Below are 8,250 nucleotides of genomic sequence, written 5' to 3'. Positions count from 1 at the left end.
GATTTCAGCAGTTTAAGTAAATTTGGACTGAAAGACACTAAACAAATCTAAATGTTTAAATTGACTGAGTGACCTACTTTTGAGTGTCACATAGGTTGCAATTGTTTAAATGTCATAGTTTTAAACTTAGAATCAGCCTTCTAGCTGCATATGTGAAAATGTTTAGTTTTATTTGAATGCAGAAACTGGGGAACAGAAATGACATGTAGCTAAAAACTGGCTTAAAGAGATTCCAATTTGCCTGGCAACTACCCCCATCAGGAGTGAAACTTGAGTCACAGCTGTATTCCCAGGCCTAGCTGCCCTTTTGCTGCTCACACCAAAAGGGATATGACACTTCCCTGATTGAATTACCTGGGCTCTGCAGGAAATTGAACAAAGCCCTGTCTTGACTCAGGCAAATGTTTTATGGCGGGAGTCGTAAATGGAGATTTCTCCTGGAAGCACAGGGGAGGGGCACTGCCTGTGAGAGCAAGCTGGCTTGGCAGAACTGGAAAAACCAGAAATTCAACCTTGTGCTGGAGGAAAACCACACCCCTTTGGGGCCAGAACATAACTCTAAAAAGATGAATAACTCATAGAGCGGACATGTGAAAATTGTATAAATGACACCATAATTCTTGTGGCATGTTCAGGGGGGTTTTAGCGGAAAAGAGGATATTACTCAAAATGTGTGCATGTGAAAAATCTGACACTTCATCAACTAATGTCCATACTCCTTGCGCACATGTGTGTAAATTTGGGTTAATGTCCGAAATTGCGAAACCAGTTAAAAAGTGAAATATGTGCCATTTTTGAATGCAAGCCCCCAGGAAGAGCAGATTTGGACAGGGTATACCTCCTGTGATATGTGAAGGGTGCATGTAATTTTAAACAAATGTGTACCTGTGCAAATATGTTTTTTTGAGCAAATATAGATTGTGTGTAAAGTTGACAGGGTTGGGTTCTCTGTATCATAAACAGACCTCATCATGATGACACTTCATTTCATTCCCCCAATCAAGTGGAAGCGGATGAAGTGGCCAATGACAAGTGGAGAGGGGCTGGCTAGTGATGCTGCTCACACACACCCATTTTAAAAACACATAAAAGCAGAGAGACAGGACAGATAGGGACTTTCAAATCCATTTGCAGCTGGAAGCTCTGCCGGGAAAATCCATACTTTACCTCCATCAATCTCCAGAGAAAGCTGTGCAGAAAGATCCAGACTTTAAATCCCTCAATCTTCAGAATCCAGAGAGAGAGCAGACCCAGATCACTGTGAAGTGCAGATACCAGAGTCCAGTCCTAAACCTGACCAGATCCGTGGCAAGGCATATTTCTAATATATTGTGAGTACCTAGAAGACTGTGCAGAACCAATCTCTTAGTTAAAATAATATAATTCAAGCTATTTTAATCTAAGTAGAACTGCCTCCTAACTGTCACCTGTCATTTGTAAAGCTGTCACTTGTCATTTTCTAGTTGCAAGCTGCACTTGTCTTTTTGAACTTTAAAATTTCAAATCTGAAAAACGACCTTTATTTAATCGCTCATATCTCCGTGACCGTTTGTGCTAGAGACTTGCAGTAACTTTCATCTGGAAGCTGAGATCCTAGGCTTTCTTAGGACCCCAAAACGATTGTGATAGTCCTTGTAGTTCCTCTGTAATCGCGCTCGCCGCATTCGCAAATTTAGCCGCGATTTGACATTTTACCGTGATTTGCAAATTTCTCCACGTGTGAAAACAGCAGTTTGTTTTTGCTTTCATTTGCCAAAAATTCGTTTAACCTACCAATTATTCCTAGATCCTTGCTAAAGTGAGCCTGGACTAATATTAACTAAATACCACTCACCCTGAACCTCTAGAGGGAATTAAAAGCATTTTAACATATTTTCACTCCATTGCCAGCACCTATCAAAGCATTTTGCCTGTGTTTTCAACGTCTGTAGTCTAAGTTGCTGGGTGAACTGAATCACATTTAATTGCATTTCTGAGAACTGTGTGCCTCCCTTCCATTTCCTTGCATTGCATAAAAGGGGGGGGGTGAATTGTACAAGAAAGTGATTACATTGTCTTTGCTGAAATCCTATCAAGTTATTTTCTTTACTGCATTTCATTCCACATTGCATCCATTTGAAACCATAAAAGTATTGTTGCTATCTTATCCATTTCATGTCAACTCCTTAGTGATTATCAAGAAGTGTGCTAGTGCCAGATTCTCTGTTGTTAATCTTTATCATCTCAGATTAAGTGTGATATTCAATTATTAATTTATTATAAAAGCGTGATATAGATATATATTGCTTTACTTCTCAAATAAACCTTTTAACTTGCAAAACAGAACTACTTCTTGGCTCAGTGGGTCAGGGGGATTCTGAGAGAGGGGTGTTATATAGGGGTAGTCATCCAGAACGCATGAACTGGACATAAAGATATATCAATAAGGGTTTTCATTCAGTATTCTAGACTAGGCGTTGACTTGGCTGTAGTGCTGAATTGAATCCTCTTACACAGCAAGGGCATTATCTCGCTCCTGTGCTGGACTTGGTCCTCTAGGCAGAGAATCAAGTTCTTCGGGTAACTGCATTTTTGAAACATGGTGATTGCTCTGCTTGCCAAGCACTCTTAAACTCCTGCGCTCACAGAGCTGCAACCTCCGAAACACGGTCCCTGTTCATAGCTGGAGATGAGGCAGAGGGGTCTGCTAGTACCCCCATGGCCAGTTTAAAGGAGGGGTTTGCCCCGGTCTTCCTGTGAGCTGCCATCATAGTGTTGGCTATGTTACCGCCAAAACAGACAAAAGATAATGAAGTTAGCCAATGAGCGGCCCAGGAAACCAAGACTACCCACACAAAAAGGCACTGTCACTCAAAATACATCGATTTTGAGGGCTCTTATCCTGAATCAAGGACACTCCATGCCAAAGCAGACCACAGCCAGTCCCAGGCGACGCTCTTCCATGTACTTGTGAGCCTCTGGGCTGCGGATAAGCGTGGCTTCCCAGAGCACCTGGTATATAGAGGGAAGGGTGGGGGCTTATTACATATTGCAATATTGCATATTGTGAACAGTATGTACCAGACAGTGACACATTGGCACTCTCCCCCCTGCCACACCATACCTGGAGCTATACCAGGAGGCCAGAAACCACTAAACTTGCACCATATTCCTTCTGATCCAGCACCCCCTGCGTCGGCTGTCCCTCTTGCATGCTAACACTCCCCCACACTATCAGCTCAATTAGAATGTGCTGCAAAAATGCATTAGTCAATAATACAATTTTGTACTTTAAAATGTAATTTGTAAGAAATAAAATGTTCTGTTCCTTTCTTTACAATTCTGAAGGGGTGACCGTCTTTCACAAGAAGATGTCAGGATCACAAGCAACTCCTCCGTGGCCTGATGGGAGTAGTTACAGTGTCCAGGGAGGCATTATTGAGCATATACCATCTGAGGTTGAATAATTACTGGGAGTATTTATTGTGACTTCCTAGATGTGTACCGATTGAGACTATTAACTGTGAAGTTGGTTTAACCTCCCTCTATACAATATATAAATTGCAACGGGAGTGTTTTATCTTAAATTACTCCACCTGGATACTAGTAAAGAGAACCTAGTACAATATTTCTCTTCAATGGCCAAAGGTTTGTTATCTAAACCAGAAACTTTTTAAAAAAAATTGAAACTTAGGTTATAATGAAATTGGGTTTTCAGTAGCGATTCCCCTTCTTTTACCATATGCTATAAGAGAATTAAAAGAAAATGTGAGATGCTGGGACAGGAGCTTTTTAATGCAATATTTGACTACCAAGCGTACATTTTCTGAATAGGTAAGGCAAAGGTTTTACTTCCCCTATCCATTTAATTATTTGGTGAATTGTAAGAGTAAGAAGATCTGTGACTTTATTATATGTATGCGTTTTAATCAATTGCCCACTTTCGAGCTGTGGGGACAATGGAAAGGAATCCCTAGAATCGCCAGGGAGTGTTATTTATGTAAAACAGAAATTGAAACCATTGGACATACTTTGACCAAATGTCCGATATTCACCAATCGTTGCCTGGTATATGACCTTTGTATATAAAATGTGGAGATGGATCAATTTTGGGGAGCAATGTTCTCTGCAGAATCTATGAAAAGAATTATGGCTGCATTTTGTCTGGCAACTGTTTTTAAAGAAAGTGGAGATTTTATGAGACCAATTTTGCATCAATGTGTAATATTTGTATGTGTTACTATCATTGATAAAGTATTGAGAATAATATGCATATGAATGAGTTTTATTCGGATATGTTTTTTCATTTAAAGTGACAAAAATGTATAAGAAACCCAAATTATCACAATAAAAATAAATAATAATAAGTACTGGGAGCTTCATTGCTCAGCCCTCATAGAGGACGAGGAGACATCATCCTCGATTCTCTCTAGGCATGGCATGGTTGGAGTAGGTGGGAGCGGTGTTAGTTCGGAATGGTGGTCAGGGGGAGCTAATGGAAGGTGCCTGGGGGTGAAAGGTGTAGGAGCAGTATGGAAAGGGGAGAGCAGATATGAAGGTAAGGGAAGGTAGGTAAATTGATGTTGCCACACTATTTTTGTTGCTTCTCTTTCACCCTGTACTGTTTTTATAGCTCATTTATTGCATTATGTTGAAGAAAGATACATAGCATTTGTTCTTATGGCATGAATAATTGGGATACACCCCTGCGGCTCTTGTTCAGGGGTCTGCCGTATACAGTTTTTATTTTTCATGCTTTAAAAAAAGTTTTCCTAATGGAGAGGGGGCGTGTGGTTGGAATTTGAAGCGAGTAACGAATGAAAGGTAAAAGTAGTGTGGGGGTTTATGGAAGGGACAAGGAAGCAGATGGATGAGGAGAGCAAAAGACTTTGGAATGGGTACTGTAGAGCATGCGATTTTGGAGTGAGCCGATGGAGGGGGGAGAGCAGACTTCCCACTTGAAGAAATTGAGTGATCCTCAGCAAATCACTTCAGTGAAACATTTTAAAAACATGGAACATTTGTTGCACTTGTAACAGCGATTAACTACTTCCACCCTGAGCTCCACCCCCATACCCATCCTAATCAGGGCCCTCTGTCAATCTTGCGCCTGAAGCTGTTTGCCTTAAAACTGCCACCGAGTTCGATCCCTACAAACATCCTGATCAGACATTCAAGTAGGCTTATGAGTAAATGTCTTGCCCCTAGTCCTAACAACCTGGATTTGAATCTAGGCTTCTTTGCCTTTTAAAGCAGACCAGACTAAACCAATGGAAGGGTGCAAATGGATTTTTCCAGATCCGAGAAGAAATGTTTTGCTGGATCACAGATATAGGAATTCTGGCTCATTGTGTTTAGGGTACTCTTACACACAGACCCAATGGAATTGGGCTCCCAATCACAATTCTGGCCCACACAGATGAAAATTCCTGGAGCCGGGCCTTGCTAAATAATGAAGGGGTGTGCAACACAAACGAAGCAGTCTTTAGGCCGACACACATTTACCATAGCACAGAATGTATTCTTCATTTCCAGGTTACAAGGTAAGAACAGCCCATTAGTACCCCCGCCATCCAGGTGGTGAGCATCCAAGTGACTTAAATGTACAGAAGCAAACACACACATGAATGCCATTCACACACTGACTCACTCAAAACATGAAGACACGCCACGATTCCTTGCAAAGCAAGGGGGAGCATGAGACCACATTTAGCTTTTCACATTGTGAGATCTTGCTGCTCAGGCAGCAGGAATATGACGTGGATCCAGAGTGGATGAAAAGAGTCGAGAGTCTCGGTCGCCATGACGCCATTGTGAAAGTGTTGTCATGAAATTGTTAGATCTTGGATTTCACTCCCTAACAGTTCAATGAAGAGTAAATGAACCCATACACGAGAAATGCAAATGTGATTCGGGACATTTCCCCCAGGCCGTACTCAATCACGTTGTAGTTTGTCCCCCAGATATGACCATGTCCCGTGGAGCGGTGGTGCTGGTGGCACATGCTACGGCACGTGCCCCATTGTAATAGGAAGTGGTGCTGTCACGGGTACCTTGCTTGTTCCAGGGACAGGCAACGCATTTCACTCCACTAACACCCTCGTAATTGTCCTGGGGGCGAGGGAGGGGGCAGTGTGTCCGAGGTATTGATCTGCTCTATGTGATTTGCCTGGAAAATAGCCCTCCCCGGGATCACACAGCCTTAATGGTACGGTAAATGGGGCAAGAGGAGGGCGCCATTGTGAGCTCAACATAAATCGCCCAAAAGCTTCTGGCATGTTATCACTGGGAATGCAAAAGGTCTCACAACAACAAAAAAACAAGATTTTAAATGGATGGTTTGAGAGGTATGCTTTAAATTAGTTGTACGCACTGAAAAGAATGCTCGCAAGCAAGAGGGAACCAACCACGTGCACAAGCATGTCTGCAAACGTGAAAAGGCGTTTGGGTTGTGGTGTTTTTTTTATGTCCCATCAATTCTGTAAAATGAAGAAAAAAAATCCGAAATACACCGCAGGCATGGTTGCTTATTCACTACTAAAGTAACGCTTCAGTGGAGTTCTGTTCCAAATTAACCTTTTGAAACTTGACTGGACTGCAGGCGAGTTTTCCACCACACGGGGGCAGTAGAGATCTGTCTGGACACTGAAGGCACCTCTGACCGAACTCCCAACAACGCTGAAAGAGAAATGGATGGACACATTACACCTGCAACACCCACTTTTTAAACAATGAGCGCCTTTCCGAGGACCGATGTGATGTAGACTAGTATTTTGTGGCCTGGGCGTTAGCCCTGTAAAAAAAACATTTAGTAATATGTATAGGAATGTCCCAGAACTTTTTTCAGTAGACAAAATCGGAGCATTCCTTTTTTGCCCATATTTTACATCTTAACAAACAATGAAAAAAACACCAACGATGTTACTTCGTTCATTCTTATTGTTTTATATCAAATGGTATTTAAATACGGTGTATTAAGATAATTGTGGAGGCCATGGTGAAAGATTGTACACAACGGAGTGGGTTAAGACCATATACATCGAATGGGCCCACGCAATTAAGCAGCTTCCCGGACCTGCGCGTGCTCCCGGCGCCACCCCCACCATGCTGCCTTCCCCCATAAAATTGGCCCCTAATCAAAAGATATCAACATGAGGGGGAGTTTGCTTCCTCTGGAGACAGTCGATCTGCATTGCTGGTTTCAGAGACACGGCATAGTGCTGTCCATTTTCAGAGACAGTTACAGGAATTTTCAATTTTTAAACCATTTGAAGTTATAAAACACTGAATTTGATCCATACTGCTTCTTAGGAAGGAACAGCCTGTGTTGTCCTTTAATTACCATTTGAAAAGTTGAGAAAAATACATTTGCTCAGCAAAATCAGCTTGTTTCATTTTGTCTAAATCAAACCTTGCAAGCAAAAATCTAAATTGAGATTGTAGTAGTTCTGCGAGCAGGGATAATTGTCGTCTTATACTCAGTATATACAATGTAACAAAGACATTGGGCTGCATTACACGGATGGTGCCAAGGGATTACCGGTACTGGTAAGGACACAGGTGCCGGTAATCCCTTAGCGCCATACTACGAGGTCCCTCAGCGGGTCCCGTCCTTAACGTGTGGCCAGACCACACGTTAAGGAAGGGACCCGCTGAGGGACTTCAGGGCAAATAACGGTACCGCTAATAGCGTTACCGTTATTTGCTCCTTCCCCATTCCCATTGAGCCCTATGGGGGCTCAATGGGAATGGGGAAGGGCCTTGGGGAATGGGGAATTACCTCCCCGCCAACTTTGGAATAGGGCGGTAATTCCCCCATTCACCAAGGTGGAATCGGTAAAATACCGGCGGCAACCATGGCGCTAATAGCGCCATTGTTACTGCCGTCCGTGTAATGAGGCCCATTGTCCCACCAGGAATAATTTATACATACATGCACATTTTAAACATTCTTTTTGTGTGGTGCTGTGCCTCACGCATCAATCAAATCAGCGTTATTGGTGATGTCAACATTGTCACCCAGAACATTTTCCAAAAATGAAGAGGAAAATAGACAAACAATTCAGAAATATATTTTTGTTCGATCTAGCAGAAGTCCATTTTTTTAATTCGTGAAAAAACTTACAATAATTTCATGTCAACAAAGAAGTAGATACAACTCTGGATCCCTCAGGCGTTCCCTAGCTGCATTTCTAACAGAGAATTGCTGTAGCTGCTTACGGGGGTGAAAGACCAAAGAAATATCGAGGCTTAGTACCACAAAATGAAATA

General features: G+C 42.2%; 1 long non-coding RNA gene across 2 annotated transcripts in view; it reads right to left on the bottom strand.

Annotated features, from left to right (window-relative positions):
* Positions 1–2,396: 2,396 nt before the first annotated feature.
* LOC138472829 (uncharacterized) overlaps positions 2,397–8,250 on the bottom strand; it is a 366,644-nt gene continuing 360,790 nt past the window's right edge. For both annotated transcript variants that reach the window (XR_011268686.1, XR_011268687.1), the window contains one exon: positions 2,397–6,657. This is a non-coding gene — a long non-coding RNA (uncharacterized lncRNA). The remainder of the gene's footprint in view (positions 6,658–8,250) is intronic.

The sequence above is a fragment of the Ambystoma mexicanum genome, chromosome 8 (genome assembly GCF_040938575.1).
Source record: "Ambystoma mexicanum isolate Mex_15411 chromosome 8, UKY_AmexF1_1, whole genome shotgun sequence".
NCBI lineage: Eukaryota > Metazoa > Chordata > Amphibia > Caudata > Ambystomatidae > Ambystoma > Ambystoma mexicanum.
This window is presented reverse-complemented; position numbering and strand designations above follow the sequence as displayed.